The sequence below is a fragment of the Triplophysa dalaica genome, chromosome 1 (genome assembly GCF_015846415.1).
Source record: "Triplophysa dalaica isolate WHDGS20190420 chromosome 1, ASM1584641v1, whole genome shotgun sequence".
In the NCBI taxonomy this organism is placed as follows: domain Eukaryota; kingdom Metazoa; phylum Chordata; class Actinopteri; order Cypriniformes; family Nemacheilidae; genus Triplophysa; species Triplophysa dalaica.
In genome coordinates this window covers 15,685,845-15,704,249 of record NC_079542.1, presented here as the reverse complement: position 1 = coordinate 15,704,249, position 18,405 = coordinate 15,685,845, and the positions used below count along the sequence as shown (strand labels likewise).

Here is an 18,405-nt window from a genome sequence, read left to right as displayed (position 1 = left end):
GTCATTTATTTACACGTATCAGATTTCCTGCTACTGGTGTTGGGAACACAATACTTGCTGACTTCACTTACCTCTATATGGATGTCCTGAAAATACATAACAAATAATCTATGGAGTATAATAATCCAGACATTCAATTCCATTCACTTTTATATTGCATTGTTGCAACTTAACATGAAGTCAAAACAAACCAAAAAGTTAGTAGGGTATTAGTTATTAAATACAAGCGGTCAATTGTTTGGTTGTTGATGGAGGTTGCCTGAACTGGAGACTGGGATGATCAGTCATGCTCACAGTCTCTCGCAGGAGGAGGGCTAGAGCTGGTGTAATCTGTAGTTACCCCGGGATAGGTAACCCGATGGCCAGTCAGTCCGCAGGCTCTCACGGGAGGATCTTCTATATTCCACTGAAGATGCTTGAGCCATGTCCCTTTAAAAGACGACGTTTTATAAAAAGTTCAACAGCTGTCCACTTTCTCTGTGACTGTCTGTCAAAAATAGAGTTTGTACTACATTTGTAGATAAAAACATTATCAAATTTGCTAGAATACTTAAAAAAACAAAGCATGCAGATGACGAGGAAGAGCTCTGTCCATATGGGGTCAGAATTGTGTACTAAATATATAGAATGATTAAGGCACCTTAAACCAAGATAAATTAATGAACAGGTGACCGACTAGGAATTCCTTGTTATCCTGTAAAAAATCCCCTTAAAAATGGTTAAAGTATTGGCAGAAATTTACCAGTACATTTTCCTCTATTTTACGGACATTCCGTTAATGCAAAAATTTATGCAAAAATTTAATGCAGTGCAAAATGTAAAATACAGGTAAAAGAACTGTAAAGTGAATACGGAAAGTTCATTTATATTCATACAGTATGTTGGCCTATTTTTTTTTAGAGTGAACTAAATATTTTATAAAGTATAAATATGTCAAAGAGCACCATGCTTAGAATGTGTTGGTGATGTTGGCTTTTTTAATTACCTATTTTTAAATGTGCCACTGGATACAAACACCTCAGGCCTGACACCGGAAATCTAACACTTGTGGTCGGCCACTAGACCCTTATAACCTCACCGTGTGAGAGTGCACTTTCTGTGTGGATGGTTAGCACAAACAAAATCATGTTTCCCTTGAACGGTGTTTCACCTCGAACAAGTCAAAATACACCTATAAACCAAAACCAGGATTATTTTGTGTTTAAAGTTATTCCGAATAAGCACTTAAATTCAAGCACGATCATATTTGCCTCAAAATCGGGGGGTAAAATCAGCTTCTTTATGAAAAATATGAAATGCATTTGGTTGCCTTGTCGACATGACTAGATAAATAGCGCCATCTGCTGGCACTCAGGAAAAAAACAACAACAAGACAGCAGACCGAATAAAGCTTTTTATACTTTTTGAGAAAGCAAAGTAATATTTCTTAGTATCGATTTGATTCTTACAGTTGCCTACTTAATATCTTACAATAGAAAAATTACACTTGAAAATATAGTCCTTTGTTTAAATACACTCTTTAAATTCAACACATTTTAAAACGCATAATTCATTAAAGAGAATATAGTCTATATGTGAAAAATTAAGTGGAATATACCTGATAAGTAAGATCACTGAGTAAAAACTATATCAATTAATTTTTTGATATATTTTGGAAAGCTCTTTATAAATTTTAATTGATTGGAGCGAACATCAACACAAGATCTTCCAGAAGACCAAAAGAACACTTCACGTCCTCTATCAGCTCTTTTTACTAACTAGTTGCTGCCCGCATTAAGTTTAAGTCATACATACAAAAATGCCCCTCTCTGCGCCGACATGAAATCTTACCTTCACCTTCTTACACATTTCCAGAATCTAGCAGGCAACAAATAAGCAACACCTTGGAAATGTATCACCCCATCCACTTTTGGAAACTGTCTTGGCTCTTCGCCTCCTTCATGGCTTCACCATGGTCCATCACCATGTTTTTCTGCAGTTTGTTTCTGAGCCCTTTTAATTTAGTCTCTATGTTTTACATTTACATAGCTTTGTGTTTATCTAGTATTAGTTTCGTCCTTTACAGGTTCTTGTAGCCCATGGGTATTCAATTAAAGTTTTAAGAGGTCCTTATTTTATTCCAAACGGAGGTCCGGACAGTATGTTTTTTGAAAATATATATTTAATCAATTTAGCCCATATATATAGTTATATTTTATTGGACATTTATTTTATATTTTGATATCCACAGTATGTAGCCTGTGTCTTGCTAGCTCGACCTGATTTTGCGAAGTGGTTGATGTCCTCAGGACAACATATTTATAAATAAAACCTAAACCCACACCAAACCCCAACCTTACCATAACTTACCCCTAAAATCAGAGGGAAATGATAAGCGAAAAACAATGGTCTAGTAGGACCTAATCTTGCTTGGAAGATTACATTTAAAATAAACTGTAAATTTATCTCTGAAATCTGATTGTTTGATGTAAATGTTGTCCCAGGGTCAGCATGATGTTGTCCTAAGGATATCAACCACTTGGCAAAAACAGGAGAGATGTATTGCGACTTTAGGGGAATTTCATCTTAAAACTAAATAACTACTGACAAATTATTACCATAAAGGCCTAACATTTCTCAAGACACACGCAAGCATGAATCTGGCGTCCTCCATTTTTTCCGACAACAAAGCACCTGAACAGAACCAGATCAGAATCTTTACATACGAAAAGGGAATTACCAAATTTCCGAGAGCACGTGAAGGCCGCATTTATGCTATGGTGGCGTCTCGTTTCGGAGGGCTGCGTACTCAGGAGGTCTCATTTGAAGTCTGGGACGTCATGGAGGCGGTCTCGTTTCAGAAAAGCAGGTAGGTATGCACCCTTCTAATGGAACCTACTTTCACAAGAATTTGGAGGACACATGAATTGTATCCTTCATTGCTAGAGATAACCATCAATTCTTTCCGTAGGCCATGTCTGTCATTTGAATAAACGGCAGCAGCTGCACATTCAATCAAATATGTGGTGTTTAAATGTTAACAGTTTACAAATTGAATCTTAGCAGGCAGATGTGGTAAATATGTTTTGTAATGACTTCTTGCCCTTCTTTTGTAATATTGGAAGGCGTCACTAGAGGGCGCTCGCGATCTTGAGGGTAGAGTCCCACGTGCGTTGCATAAGCTCACATCATAACACTGCAAACACCCGTCAAAACTCTCTGCCTCATCAAAGACTTCAACACAATATAGAGAATTTAAATCAGATATTTATTGACAGAGATGAATAAACATTATTTTTAGGCTTAACATTATAGTCTTGTCTTACCACATAAACTAAGCAGGTTGTCCGATTTGAGAAAAAACAATTAAAAGCTTCTTTAGTCACACCCACAAACATCACTGTCCATTAACTTAAACGCGCCAACTCGATCGAAAATCAGTAAAATATGCGTTTACTCTCACATCTGTAAGAGAAAAATATTAATAAACCGCTAAAGTAAAATCAGGCAGTGAGGTAAAAATAACTGACCGTTAAGGTTTAACTGACGAGAGCGCGCGGATCTTTGCAGAACTAGGAAGGCGCGTGCTTGCTGGAGACGCGCGCGCACAAAATAAAAAGTCTTAATTGTGGTATCGAATTAAACTCCAGTTTAATAGCTGTCAGATTAATAGTATCAGTATCAGATTAATAGTATTCGTTAACAGATTTTACTCATGATACATTTTCCATACAGTAACACAATAAACAGAAGTGACCAGATTCATTAATCAGATGACCAGTGTCCCTGTTATCTGAGGACCAGTATATCACGTCGCTACAACGTTCTCCATGGGATTAATTCACAACGTTATTTGAGGACGTGGCTATAGGACGTTTCTGGAATTTAATGCAAATATTCTAAGATATAGAACGTTGCCTAGACATCCTCAGAACGTGGTCACATAGTAATTTCATGGTGACCAAATGAAGACGAACTGGCGATGTTGTCAGAACCTACTGTGTAAACTGGGTAGTGTCTTCCTTTAAAATTGGCCTTGACGTGAATCTAATGTGTGAGTTCCCTGTGAATACGGGAATATGGTTCTGCAATCGGCAATATCTCCAACGTATTGTATTTCTTTCGCGTTTTCTGGTGAACTGTTATATTTTGTCTTGATCACAAAAACAACTTATGATGGATGGCTTTAAGGACTTATATGTGAAATCGAGAAAACGGAGTATTTTATATGTAGTATTTATAAGCCTCTGACACCTCCACGTCAAAATTTATTGTACAGTATCGTCATTAAATCTATTGAAGTGTGCAACAATTCGCTGTGCAAACTATTGTTGCCGAAGACATTTGGTATATAACTAAATTTATTCATTTATTAATTTTAAACACAACATAACAACAACAGCACATGATTGCATTGGTAAAGCATTTGAACAGCAAGGGATTTATTTACATTACTGACGTTAAATGCATGAAAGAGAATAGACACAGCTTTGACCACAAGCCTGCTGACAAAGTCAAAACAAAGCAATGTTTTAAGTGCCTATATGAGAAATTCAAACAAACACTAATATCTTATATAAACTAACATCTAATGTAAAAAAATAAGGAAATGCAGGAAACATTTGAAAGATTATACGTTTCCACCAGCTTCAAAGAAGCAGTCACTTCCACAACATCCTTCTAAGTCATCAAAAGAAGTAAAACCCCTGCAGCACACCTCTTTTCCCACTCCCCCTGTAGCCTTCACCACAGTCTTTTTATAGGGTATCACGGTGAAGGCATCTTGATAGTTTGTAGGGAATCGTACAGGGTTCTGAAGTTAGAACTGAATGCCTTCCAGTTCTCCACACCTGGTAAATGTATAAAAATTAGCTGACCACATTTACAACCAACTGCCTTTGAAGTACAACACTGTACTAACAAATGTCATATATGAATTGTGTAAGAAACAATTCTTTAAGGACTAAGCACCCATCTATGATGATGTCACCAAAGACAGAATAGTTAATTAGACTTTAATTCAACCTTGTCCAACCAACGTAAGGGAGCCTCTCTTCTGAAGCTTTCCAGGCAAACAATGTTGTTGAAGCACCTACATGTGAAGGCAAGGGTGCTGATTGCACATCCATATCCTCAAGCACAACCTGCAGCAGGAGTTCCCAGAGGACTGCAAGAGGAAGCGGTAAATAAATAAAGTATAACAATCTATAAATGTGATAATGATCCACTTGCAGCTTGAAAGTCGACTAAAATGGCAAATATATCCCTGTTTATGTTCAGGGGTGGGTAACTGGTTGCAACTATGAGGAAGAGACAATACAGAACATCACTATTTAAAAAAAAGTCAAGATTTATTATTAGTAAGAGGGAACCCGAAACAAACTAAACAATACCCTTGTCCTATTGGTTGTGAGCCCTGATTCTCCCTCTTTTACACGGCTGGCTCGTCACAAATGATCTTGATAAATTCATGATATTGAGAAGACTTTATTAATACAGAGACTTTAAAAATACAGTAAATGAGAATTGATTGCATGCAAATATGACTAATTAAATATCACACAAAGTGTAAATACATTTGCTATCATTTGATCAATTTTAAGAAATTAACTAATAACAAGAATTCAATTGTGTAAGTAAAAGTAAAAATTTAAAAAATATGAATATTTTATATGTTTTTTGTAAAGTTTAAGACTTGATAGCGCTTAATGTTCACTTCTCTTAGATATTTAGAAGAGTTTGACATATTTTTCAGTTTTGTGGTTACCACTGTTTAGAAGATAGGTGCATGTGATTAGGGTCTGCGAAGCTCATGTGTTTTTTACCAATTAGCATAGTCTCATGCATACAATTCTGAGATCAGTCTCCTCTTTCTCATTCTGTGTTGCACAAGTCAAGGTGAATATATAATATATTATAATATATAGAATAATATATAAATATTATTCTAATTTTTTTAGAATAATATTTGTGTGAACGGTAGTAAAATTTAATTTAGCTATACAGCATTCAAAATTTAGTATTGCAAACTTGTCCGGGTTTACAGTGCAATAAATCCAATTGAAATTCTTAAGTTGGTAATAATATTTAAGTCTGAGTACTCCACACTAAATCAAGAGTACATCTGAACTATTTTTTTTAGTTACTTGAACTCAACAATACCATTTAACATTACTTCGTTTTTTTTTTGAGGCAATCGGTTTGCATGCTTTTTTTAATTTTTTTTAAGTACAAATTAGATTTTACAGTGCTGTTGTCTGTAAAGCAGCTTTTCTTCGTGCTGGAGTCTGTAACGCAGCTTCTCGTGCTGGTGTCTGTATCCAGCTTCTCTTCGTGCTGGTGTCTGTAACGCAGCTTCTCTTCATGCTGGAGTCTGTAACGCAGCTTCTCGTGCTGGGGTCTGTATCCAGCTTCTCTTCGTGCTGGTGTCTGTAACGCAGCTTCTCGTGCTGGTGTCTGTAACTCAGCTTCTCTTCATGCTGGAGTCTGTAACGCAGCTTCTCGTGCTGGTGTCTGTATGCATCTTCTCTTCGTGCTGGTGTCTGTAAAGCAGCTTCTCTTCGTGATTGTGTCTGTAGCGCAGCTTCTCCTGCTGGTGTCTGTATGCAGCTTCTCTTCGTGCTGGAGTCTGTAGCGCAGCTTCTCGTGCTGGTGTCTGTAGCGCAGCTTCTCTTCATGCTGGTGTCTGTAAAGCAGCTTCTCTTCGTGCTGGTGTCTGTAACACAGCTTCTCTTCGTGCTGGTGTCTGTAACACAGCTTCTCTTCGTGCTGGTGTCTGTAAAGCAGCTTCTCTTCGTGCTGGTGTCTGTAACACAGCTTCTCTTCGTGCTGGTGTCTGTAACACAGCTTCTCCTCGTGCTGGTGTCTGTAACACAGCTTCTCATGCTGGTGTCTGTAACACAGCTTCTCCTCGTGCTGGTGTCTGTAACACAGCTTCTCGTGCTGGTGTCTGTAGCGCAGCTTCTCTTCGTGCTGGTGTCTGTAAAGCAGCTTCTCTTCGTGCTGGTGTCTGTAGCGCAGCTTCTCTTCGTGCTGGTGTCTGTATGCAGCTTCTCTTCGTGCTGGTGTCTGTATGCAGCTTCTCTTCGTGCTGGTGTCTGTAAAGCAGCTTCTCTTCGTGCTGGTGACTGTATGCAGCTTCTCTTCGTGCTGGTGTCTGTAACACAGCTTCTCTTCGTGCTGGTGTCTGTAACACAGCTTCTCCTCGTGCTGGTGTCTGTAACGCAGCTTCTCGCTGGTGTCTGTAACACAGCTTTTCGTGCTGTTGTCTGTAACGCAGCTTCTCTTCGTGCTGGAGTCTGTAACGCAGCTTCTCTTCGTGCTGGAGTCTGTAACACAGCTTCTCTTCGTGTTGGTGTCTGTAAAGCACCTTCTTCTCGTGCTGGAGTCTGTAATGCAGCAGCACCGTTGTCGGTGTTTATAAATTAGATATGGGGTGGGTAGCATAAAGAAGCCTTTTTAAAGCACCTTTATTTATATATGTCTGTGGACACTGACAGCAGTGAAAATGTCTCGACATCTGACCACAGCCAAGACATTTTAGAAACCATGTTTAGACACTCACCTCCATATTCAACAGTTCTGAGTTTATGCCCAGCTATATGGGCCATTATCAGACATTATCAGATAATGTGTTGGCTTGTAAATGTCACCTGTGCAGAAAGGGCACGTGAATAAATTGACATATGCATGAAAGCGCTGTAGTTGTGGCTCTTCACCTCTCCGCTGAATCGTGATGTGCTGAAAAGAAAAATATTTAAAATGAATTTCCCCCACTGTGTATTACAATAAATAATTCATTAACATATGTAGTGTCTTTTAGACTCAATATTTTTTTTTCATAGAAATTAGAACATGCTGAAAAAATAAGCAACCACTACCTATGCTGGATTAATGGCTAAAGTCACATACAGACTCATCAAAGAGAATATCGCCTGTTGGTTTGCGTAAGTTAACGATAGATTGAATGGAAGTAAAGTGGAGTTTTTACAACTCGCTAGCATATTTACACATATTAACCAAAACATTCAACAGATTAGTTTAAAACAATCAGCTTACTTTCATGTTTATGCGAGAACCCTCATTTGCAGTTTTGTTGGAACCGCCCACTCGATTTTTGCAAATCAGGCGAAGAGATTGAAAAATGCCTATCCCTGTTTGAAAATTCCCATCAATGGTAAAGGCCCCTTTTGTTCTGCAGAGACCTATACTTGTATTCCTGTGGGCGGAGGTTATTAAAAGCACTCGGAATAGTGACATCATGTACCCGGGAAGTAGAGGGCTGTAGTCCTCATGGATTTCCATCAATTGCAGGGAGTCTTCGAAGGATTTCCGGCAATAACAGGGTTCGCGCCTGTCCTTAACGTCTTAAATTCACTTTTCATAATGTTGTTAACCCTTACACCGGTGTAATTAGAACATTAAGCCCTTTGGCGGGCACTGAGCCAGAGACACGCAATCCGGCCACATATCACAAGTATTCACTGCTTTCAATCAAATAATGTTTATTTTAGGCTTCAGACATATACAGGTGCCTGTAAGCACAAAATAAGCAAAAAAGAGTTTGTAAAATACACACACTGATGTGATGAAATACACACTCAAATATAATTTGACGGACGTGTTTTATTCACATCAGATACTCAGTGTCTGAACTGTAAGCAATTTCTAAGATCACTCTATTCTTCTACCTGTTCACTACGCACTTACTTTTGTGTACCTTGAGGGAAATGGATGAATTCACGTGATGTAAATCCGACAAATCTAGAACCGTGGCAGAAGAACACGATCATTATTAAAGTGTTTAAATAACAAAACACATTCACTTGCACATATTTGACAATCGGAATATCAGATATTTCATGACATGGTCAACAGTTTATGAACATTTTGAGTAAAAATGAAAAATTATGTAAAAGCAAAACGGCTCTGCGGTGTGTCACATGATGAGCAGTGCTGCATCGTAATGGAAATGTTAAAGTAATACCTTGGAAAAACTCACACTAGGGGCTCGTTCTAAACATTTTACTTACTTGTCAAAGTAAATGGGCTTACGTTTTTCAAATAGTGTAATTAGCTTCATAATTTTAGCTTGAACACGTCTTCAATTTAGGAAAGACAGTATTCTACTGAGGGGGATGTAATCAAAACCTGGAGTGGAGCAAAAGCACGTTCCTCTCTCCACTCTAAGCGTTCTGTAATCACTCCACTCGGAGTCCACTCCAGGTTTTTCAGTAGTGTTTTCTGACTGTAGCGTGTTAATCTTGGTTTTGGAGAAGAGCATGTCAGGCTGCGGCTGAGGTAGATATATGTTTCACAGCCAAAAGGCAGAAAAAAGAAATTTCACTCTAGAGACTTTTGCTCAAGAATTTTGCACAAGAAGCATTTTTCTCTTTTTTTTCTGTTAATTAAGAGTTTTTTAGAAAACATTGTTTGGTTGGTTGATTGATTGGATAAATAAAAATAGCAATGACAAGTTATGTATATGGTTGATTATTTGTCAAATATTTTTTAATAGATTAAAAACTGCTTTTAAAATGCGCAAACTGGCAATATTAAAACAGTTTAAAACATCTCTCCTTAAAACGCTATTTGTCTTGATGTGTCAGTTAAAGGAATATTGGCCCGAAAATTAAGTTCAATCAGAAGATGTTTTTTGACTTTAATCCATGAGTCCGATTCCAGCCGTTCTATGTAGTCCTTGAAAAGCGAATTCTGTTAGAAACAATATCTTTATTGTCATTGAACTTTGAACTTTATAAATTTCACAGGTATTGTTTATGCTCTAACAGCAACATTACACACTAACTAAAGGTTGAAAAATGGGAACGCAGGAAATGGGTACTTTCATGGGCAATCGTTGAACTGATGAATCTATTTGTTTCGAGACTAATCACATTGACTGAGGTCAGTGTTTCATATACACAGCCTAGCTGTATGTATTTATTAGTTAAACGTAGTCTTGGAGCACTGCCTTTGTGCTTTTGACTGAATAGTTTTTCCCTATCGTGCTTCTTATACTTTACAATAAAATGTGTTTTGTATCATATATATGATATATATATCTTTATTCAACTCTAAGTAAAGGCTTGCAACGGTCTTGCTTCTTGTAGTTCAATACCAGTAATAGAACAATGATTACTGCTGGTGATTTGTACATGCATGCAAGTCTAGTATGCAGTTCACTATTTGATGAAAGATTAAAAGCAACCATAAAAAAATGTAAATACAAACTTAAATATATATTAACTTTTCAATCAAAATAAATTAATATATATCTCTCAAAACAATGAAAACAGCATTTTTTTACGTAGCTGCACATATATGCCAACAAGAAAATAAAGTGGACATGTAAAATGAAATTTCAACACCAGTGTTACTATAGTGCTAAACATTTCCCTGCACTGTTTAAATGGTGATTAAATGTAGGTTAACACTTGTCTGTTGCTAGCTAGCTTATTTCACTATGGACATTAAGCCAACAGATTAATTCCACTCACAGACTATAGGCTACCCACATTTCTTGCTGAAAAACTGGAAACTACACTGTATTTCTGGTGCATCTACTGACTGCAACTAAACACCGTCACTGAGAGTGCTAAGGCAGGACCAAACCATTTCATGCAGATAGGAGGGGCGTCGGTCAATATGGATGTTTACTTTTTGGTCAATGGGGATTTTAAACTTTACTGCCAAAAACAAAGAGATCATTTTATTATAATATTAATAAATATATACAGAATGATGATGGTTTAATTATTTTATATTAGTTTTTACCAATTTTAGGGTCCCTTTACCAAATTTTTGGGAACTTTTCCCACCTATACGGCGCCCCTTCTTCATGGTGAGATAAACCAGTGAGTCATGTGATGACTAACCACCAAGAAATGTTTCCTGTGTCTTTTTTTTCTATTGGTTTCGATCACAGTGGAACATTTCTCACCTCTAACCTGCCTCTTACCCAAACCACACTCGTCCCCATGGGCGCCGTAAAGGGGTGGAAGGTTAGGACGATTCTAAGGGCCCAGCCTGATTCAGGGCCCAGAAGAGCAGACCCCCTTTTTATTTTCCTATTTCTTTTCTCTTTTTAATACATACATTAAATGTGCTAGGGCCCCTCGTGCAATAAATGTGCATTTTTTCCGTTTTGACCATAGATTTAATATTTAAAAAACAAATAATGTAATTACTCTTTCAGTCACACCCCTCCCTGCTCCCTCTCACAATGGTTCATTCCACCTGCGCTGTCCGAGCTACGATCGCTAGTGTGACGTCTCTTGCTTATTGGACTTGTTATGATGCAGCACAGACAGTGACACACGCAGGCATGTCACATCAAAAGTCAGGGCATCAAAAACGGAAAGAAAGGAAGGAAAGAGAAGACAGAGAACGCCAAAGTCGACAGTATGTCACACAGTTTTTCAAAAAGAAAGGTAGCTTGACCTATTCCTGTATTACAAAACTTATGTTTGTTGCTACATGACCTGCTTTTATCTAGCTAGCTTAGTAAAATAATTACTGAATTATGAACACAGAATCAGCGGCTGCTGCACACCCACGTCCTCCTTCCCCCACGTCCCACGTCCCCGTCTTAATCAGCCGAACAAGGTGAGCCTGAGCGCGAAACTTCGCGAAGATTTTAGCCTCTAAACACGTCTTATCTACTGTATTCGCCACATGATGATAACTTTCCAAAACAAAAAGTAATCTACACGCTTCTAAAACGACAAAATCAGTTTGCCGTGTCGTGTGTTCTGTGAAGTGACAGTGCTGCTGCTACGATAGATGCTGTCAAACTTGACGTTCTTAATATGAATAAAATGCCCCAGAAAATAATAATATAAAATTGAATAAAACGTGTCTCTACTGTAGCTGATGTTTCCTGATTGAGCAGTTTGACCCAGCTAAAGCTTGTTCATGTAAAGTATATGTCAATATGTGTACATAATGTTCTGTTGTGCTTGCAAATGCAATTGAGATAATAAATGTTCTCCCTTTTATGTAAACAAGTACATATTTCTATATTTTTTCTTGTTTTTGTAGGCTTTGTACTCATCCTAAACATTTTAACTATGCAATTTGCTAATTATCTTTTTTATAAGTATACAGGGCATGTTTATTGGGTTAGATTTTATCTGTAAAAAATGTAGGGGGCCCAGAAATTTTGGTTTCCATAGGGCCCAGAATTTCTGGCGGCACCCCTGCTCGTCCCCTCACCTTCTACCTTTAAAAAGCATAGTTCTGTTTGCAGGACATTATACTTTTCATATTTACAACATCTCGAGAAGCAAATCTACAACAATGCGTCACTGTTATACTTTTCTTCTTGTTGGACTTCTGGTCGTCACATGGATCCAGTCTGTTGTAAAGGCCAATAGTAAGTGTTTGTTCAGTCAGTGATATGAATTAACATATCAGTACTACATTTATTAACCTGTTAAGTGACATGTTAAAAAAAATTCAGTTCCCACAGTTAGAAGTGGTCAGAATCTAATGATGTGATAAATCTGTTTTTTAAGCATTTTTAAGCAATCTTTTAATATTTATTAACCAATAAGTTACATTTCCAACACAGATGACAAACTACCAGTTGAATGCTGCTTTCAGTTTTATGAAAGAAAAATCCCGTACGTAAAAATCAAATCCTACAAAATGACGGCAAGTGAATGTACCATGGCTGGAGTCATGTAAGTTTTCATTAAATTCAAATTAAGATGCATTCCTACTTTTGTATTTTTAAACCATAATAAATTTTACCATAAAAATGCTTTTTTTGTAACAACTAGGATAGATGAACAGAACCCATTATATTATAACTTTGTAAGACTGTGGTGTGGAATAACTGAAAGTTTGTTTCTGTAACAGTTTTACCTCAGTGAAGGACTTTCAAGTCTGTGTGAACCCTTCCGATAACTGGGTGAAGAAAGTCATTCAACGAATTGATAAATAGCAGCTGGAAGCAAAGCTTTAGTTCAGTACACATTTCTTCTATAATGATTTCGTCTTTCTTTGATTTGTTTTATGCATTATTTTTTGTTATTATAAGCATTATATGATTTGATACTGCTTTGTTTTGCTTTAAATTACAAAAGTATACCTTTTTTAACTATAGTGTTGTGGTTAAAGTAATACATCAAAAGGGATGAATGATCGTTTTCAATAACTTTATTTCCCAGTATTTTCATAAATATAGTAACATATCCCTGTTTTTACATGCAAGTTAGAGTACATAATAAAGTCTATTTTTCTGTGTGAAAACCATTATGCCTTGTATGATTCTCTGAATTCTAATAAAGCATAACAGATAAACACAAAAAATGTCAATTCAATGGACAAAATTACATTCAAAGGCCCTTGCCAAAGTGCCACCGCAACCCGCAATGTGCATATAGGAAGTTACATTAGAGAAAGACTATCCTTTATTTACACGTACCAGATTTCCTGCTACTGGTGTTGGGAACACAATACTTGCTGACTTCACTGTTCTATATATAGATGTCCTTGAAAATACATAAAAAATATATAATGTATGGAGTAGAATAATCCAGAAATATTAAAGTCCATTCACTTTTATTCTGCATTGTTGGAGCTTTACATGAACAAAGTCAAAACAAACCAAAAAGTTAGTAGGGTATTAGTTATTAAATACAAGCGGTCAATTGTTTGGTTGCTTATGGAGGTTGCCTGAACTGGAGATGGGATGATCAGTCATGCTCACAGTCTCTGGCAGGAGGATGGCACGTGGCGATCAGCTAGAGCTGGTGTAATCTGTAGTTACCCCGGGATAGGTAACCCGATGGCCAGTCAGTCCGCAGGCTCTTACGGGAGGATCTTCTAAATTCCACTGAAGATACTTAAGCCATGTCCCTTTAAAAGACGACGTTTTATAAAAAGTTCAACAGCTGTCCACTTTCTCTGTGACTGTCTGTCAAAAACAGAGTTTGTACTACATTTGTAGATATAAAAAAAAAAATATGCTAGAATACTTTAAAAAACAAAGCATGCAGATGACGAGGAAGAGCTCTGTCCATATGGGGTCAGAATTGTGTACTAAATATATAGAATGATTAAGGTACCTTATTAAACCAACATAAATTAAATGAACAGGTGATTATTGTATGATTATTCATTGTTATCCTATGTCTACAGTGTAAAAACTCCCGTAAAAAATGGTTAAAGTACTGGCAGAAATATACCAGTACATTTTCCTTTATTTTACGGACATTTCTGTTAATGCTAAAATGCAATTTAATGCAGTGCAAAATTTAAAATACAGGTAAAACAACTGTAAATAAATACAGAAAATTCCTGCAGTGTATTGGCCTATTTTTTTAGAGAGAATTAACATGACAGAAGTTTTATAATAAGTATTAATAGCTCTTTATAAATTTTAATTGATTGGAGCAAACATCAACACAAAATCTTCCAGGAGCCCAAAAGAACACTTCACGTCCTTTATCAGCTCTTTTCACTGACTATAGTTGCTGCCCGCATACATACAAAACTGCCCCTCTCTGCACCAACATGAAATCTTACCTTCACCCTCTTACACATCTACACCTTGCAATCAACAAATGAGCAACACCTTGGAAATGTATCACCCCATCCACTTTTCGAAACTGTCTTGGCTCTGCACCTCCTTCATGGCTTCACCATGGTCCATCACCATGTTTTTCTGCGGTTTGTTTCTGAGCCCTTTTAATTTAGTCTCTATGTTTTACATTTACATAGCTTTGTGTTTATCTATTATTAGTTTAGTCCTTTGCAGGTTCTTGTAGCCCAGCACTGTAAAAAAGGTTGCTGTAAATTTTACAGTAACTTACTGGCAGCTGGATGGCAAAAAGTGTTTACAGTAAACAGTTTACACTTTTTACTGTTATGTCTTTCCACAGTAATAAAACTGTCTTCTGTATTTAATTTACAGTACCAGAATTGATTTCCTATTACAGTATCAGGATTTTTTTACGATTTGGGTTTAGCTTCATTTACTTTATACAGAATACATTTCCTACCTTTATAAAACAATCTATTATTCACAAGTTGCAATAAAGTTGAAGAAACAGGTCTTGTCACAGCAGATAAAGTTGTATTTTAAACATTATTTCATCTCAAAATACTTCGAAAATCTACTATCTACAGGTTGCTGTTAAAACGTCAGAGCGCATACGGGTCACATGTACATATTACAGTAGTTTTGGTTTGTTTTCTCCTTCCGTGTCTGATATCTTCATTAGTTGATTAGTCCCTCGCCTGTTTCTGTTTCCCTTGATTGTGTTTCCCTTGTATTTAAGTCCTGTGTTTTCCTCAGTTTGTTGTTGGTTATTGATTGATGTTAACTGGTGTTTTCTCCTGGTTCTTGGTTTTCGTTTGTGGATTTATAATTAAAATACCTTTTGGTTTATACCCCGTTGTCGTGCGCTCGTGTGTTCCCGCTACGCGTGACACACTGAGGGGTATTCAAATAAAGTTCCAAGAGGTCCTTTATATTTTATTCCAAACGGAGGTCCGGACCGTATATATTTTTTTAATAAATAAATCTTTAATAAATTTAGCCCAGTTATATATATATATTTTTTATAAAATATATGATCTTTTATTGGACAATTTATTTTATATTTTGATATCCACAGCATGTAGCCTATGTATTGCTATGTGGCTGTAGGGGAATGGCCTCTAAATCGAAGTCAAATAATTAATCTTTGTTAATAAATAAAAACTACTGACGACAAACAAACAGCAAATGTAATGTAACAATTAAAACGCTCTCATCATAAACAGAAAACAAATTTACTCACTAAATTAGCCTTTCCATGCTATTCAAACAAGAACTACTTCTATCTTTAAGTAATTTCTCAATTAGAACGTTGTTCATTAAACAAATGTGACCCTGCTTCTGAAAACCCAGAAACATTAATTTAACTGCATTGCGTTAACAACGCAAGGTTGTGGGTTCTATCCCAGGGGATTGCAAATACCTATGTAAAATGTAGGCTATAGGATAAAGCAATAAGTCGCTTTGGATAAAAGCGTCTGCCAAATGCGTCAATGCAATGTGAAAATACAACAATATCTTCAATATTGACTGAATAATGCCATTTTAAAGATTTAAATCTTGGGGATGTGAATGCTTTAAACTGGGTTTTCACAGGGTCACATTAATGCTGAGCTTCATAACGCGAGCAGAGGAAATAAACCCCAGGCCTTAAAATGAAGCGCGTTTAGCGCTAGATAAAGATAGCGGCAAAATATCAATTAGGCAACATAAATGTTTCTAAAGGCACGTGTGATGCGATTCTGCGATTGAAGGCGCTCAATTTAAACAACCGAAATAGTCAAATGTTTTCAATAGTTCATTATGCTTCCTTCACGTGCTTAGGGTGCTTACCGAAAATATGAGTTTCCGATGTAAAAGTTGCAAATGAACGCCCTCTGGTGTCGGGTTTCCCACTGGGAAGCTGGAAATAATTTTGATACCCGAGTTCCCAACATGGCGAATGGGAGAAGGATCTCGTCGTTAAATTAGTTAATATTTACATTTAATAAAAATAGCCCGTATTTCATCAATAATGCAGAATAGTCAGCAAGCTGACTAGTAAAACTAGTAGGATGTGGGTTCAAACTATTACATACAGGCCTAACATTTTCCCATGACACACGCAAGCATGAATCTGGACAACAAAGCACCTGAACACAACCACCTCGGAATCTTGACATACGAAGTGGGAATTAGCAAATTTCCTATATCACGTGAAGGAAGAATATTAGGTCGCCCCCGGGGCTCTCAGTAAATCCTTGGAGTCTGACGTCATCACGCAACCGTCTTTTTTTGGCAATTTTAACAATCGTAGGTAGATGGTTAGAGTAAGGTTAGGGTGTGGGTTAGGTTTAGGGTAAAGGTTTCGGAAGACTTGAAACATCAAGAATTTAGTCAAAACCAACAAGCCACATCCACGGATTTGATTCGAAAAACCAAAGATTTAGTGAGAGCCATGTCGCGCGGTCCAAAGAAAAACTCAGAATCCGGCAACGTGGTCCGCCAATTGAGGATAGACTGTAGCCTATTGAAGGCTATAGCGCGTTTTAGTGTTTTCTATAACGCCTGTTGTTTTCTGTGATCTATAATGTTGGCTTTTATCCTACGACCTGGGTTCCACATGTGCAGTGTTGGGTAAATTACTCTGAAAAAGTAATTAATTACCAGTTACTCATTACATATTCAATAGTGTATTTAGATTACTGTCCAAATTACTCTGTCCAAAAAGTATTTAGTTACTCATTACTAATTACTTTCTATATCCTACATAAACCTTGATTAGTTCAGTGATTCAAGGATAGACATGAAACGGCTTATTTAATTCATTCATTCAAATAAATAATATTATTAACTGACAATAGTATTACAAATGTGAGAATTATACATTAAAGCACAGATTTTAAAGTAAGACTTTGAATTTTTATGTCAATAACACTATTGCACACGCATATATTTCACAAAGTATTTAGTATAAGTACATCAAGAGTAACTGTAATTAAATTACAGAAAACATATGAGTAATCCCTAACTTTACTTTTCAAGGGAAAAGTAATTAAATTACAGTAACTAATTACTTAGTAACTAGTCACACCCAACACTGCACATGTGTGAACATCACATTTTTGATTTTGTGCACGACAATGCTTAATTCTGTTTAACTGGCACCTGTTGTTCACAAACGTGTGCACTTATACTGCCATTTGGTGGTGTCAGAAGAGAAAAACACCTTACATAAAAATTTAAAGATGGCGGCGAATACATCGGAATAATAAAGGCAGCTATGGCAGGCCAAAATGTCCAAAAGGTAAAAAAACAAAAATGTGTTGCTTCTTGTTAAGTTATACATAGAATTGTGGTATAATTAATATGGCGTGCAATTTTGACACATTTAACTGGTGTACTATGACTCTAAACTTGATGTCCACACATGTGGACAATGGGACTTGAAATTGAAAATGTAAAAATGCATAAAAAAATAACTTTTAAAGTTTCTAAACAAAAGTTTTAGAAAAACGCAGTTTGGGAAGAATTTGTTAGAAAACATAAATTTTAATTATTTACGCCCACACTCTCCCTGGTGTACCCACAGCATTCCCACACTTCCCCCAGTGTACCCACAGCATTCCCACAGCATGCCCCCAGTGTAGCCACAGCATTCCCACACTTCCCCCAGTGTATCCACAGCATTCCCCCAGTGTACCCACATCATTCCCCCAGTGTATCCACAGCATTCCCCCAGTGTACCCACATCATTCCCCCAGTGTACCCACATCATTCCCCCAGTGTACCCACATCTTCCCCCAGTGTACCCACATCATTCCCACAGTGTACCCACAGCATTCCCCCAGTGTACCCACAGCATGCCCCCAGTGTAGCCACAGCATTCCCCCAGT

The 18,405-nt window shown here is 37.0% G+C and overlaps 1 long non-coding RNA gene across 1 annotated transcript; it reads left to right on the top strand.

Moving 5' to 3' along the window:
* The first annotated feature begins 11,223 nt into the window (after positions 1-11,223).
* LOC130426060 (uncharacterized) lies at positions 11,224-13,239 on the top strand. Its single transcript, XR_008907142.1, has 5 exons — positions 11,224-11,411; positions 11,514-11,586; positions 12,230-12,355; positions 12,554-12,665; positions 12,844-13,239. It is a non-coding gene; the product is annotated as an uncharacterized LOC130426060 (long non-coding RNA).
* The last annotated feature ends 5,166 nt before the right edge of the window (positions 13,240-18,405 follow it).